The sequence below is a fragment of the Urtica dioica genome, chromosome 3 (genome assembly GCF_054948205.1).
Source record: "Urtica dioica subsp. dioica isolate 48M chromosome 3, U.dioica_male_clone48M_v1_H2, whole genome shotgun sequence".
NCBI lineage: Eukaryota > Viridiplantae > Streptophyta > Magnoliopsida > Rosales > Urticaceae > Urtica > Urtica dioica.
Genome location: NC_142758.1, coordinates 16,499,283 through 16,500,928, shown reverse-complemented (window position 1 = coordinate 16,500,928; position 1,646 = coordinate 16,499,283).

Below are 1,646 nucleotides of genomic sequence, written 5' to 3'. Positions count from 1 at the left end.
TTCAACATCCTTGCTCTTCAGTTGAAACTTGTCACAGTTGCGAATAGCTGATTCAAGAAGAATTCGAAACGAGTACGGTAACCTCTCTGCCACCAAACACTAATGTCGATCATAACTCACAAACCGTATACAAAAGTTAAGCTGAGACAAACCAATTTAATATTAGCTAAACAAAAAACGTATAAATATCAAGATAATACTCTATTTCAGCCATATACAAGAATCAACAACAAATCTCGTATTCAATTTTAGAAACAATACCCGAGCCAATTTCAGATTCAACACACACGAGCAACATCACGAATTAGAAGGGTTTAAAAATCAAGACTTATCAGATTTGAGACCCTAAGCACATCACAATCACCGAGTATCGAAAAGAACCCTACTCAGTTTCATCAACCCAAATACAAAAATAAAAGGGTCAAAACCCCTTAAATATTTCGGCTAGAAATAGAAGAAAAATAAAGGTTTCCACTATGCACGTTTGATTAATAATATGGTAAAGAGTAATTATGAGTCAAATGTATATTTTAGCATACAAATTTGGCATAGGTCTTTAAATATTATTGATAAAAGATCGTAGTTATTATTATTAAAAAATGGGTTATTAAGCTATATAGCCACACGGTTATAGTGAATTGAGATATAGCCCACCTTTCGTTAATTTCTTGTAAATAGCCAAGTTAACTTATTAACAGATTAGTAAAAGACTTATTTAATCCAGCCAAACATATAAAAAAAAGGTAGTTAATAGGTTGCTACGTATGCAAGTTGCCTATTTACAAAGTATTTACCAAATGTTAGCTAATTTACAATTCATATAGTTTAGGTGGCTTACGTAGCCAATTTTTTGTTAAAAAATAGTAGTTATATGATCGGTGAGATATAAAGTTAGTTGTCAAATGACATATTGAGATTTATAAAAAAAAAAGAAGATGAAGGTGAATGAGAAAGAAGCTGTAAAAGGAGTTGTTGCTCTTGTTCCGAATTGAATTTTTTTTTTTTTTTTTTTTTTTTTTTCTGAATCTGACAGCAACAAATCAAAATTTTGATTAAACCGATAACAAACCCATCCAACAATGAGTATTCTTAAACAAATTCAAAAGACCACAAATATGAACGGGAATTAGCCGCTAAATCGACAACAAAATTAAAGAGAACACCTAAATTACCTATTATGCGTCATTAGATAGTACGGAGGCGGTGGTGAGACACACTCTATAATATATATAGAGTTTTCATGAGTTATGAATGAATGAGACATTAAAATTATTAAACAAGCTCTCAATTGTATATAGTCATATCATCATAAGTGAATGAATCACCTTTGCAATCTCACTGTCCACAACCTTGTTCTCGACAATTTTGCACTTATTTTCGGTGAATAGTCATAGTTTGCGGACCGATCGATCTCCTTTAACCACTGCTTCACATTTGTGAAGCGCTCCTTCACAGTAACACCGTACACAATCTGTGATTTTTTTGCTAAACAATTAGATCCAATAAATTAAAATAAATATGAATTACCACAAAAATATCAATAATGAAAGAAGACAGAAGAAGAAAATCAATACCCAATTATCCCCAACACATTTCCAAATGCATTATCCTTGTCACACTTAACCGACTACATCCATATTCCGTGA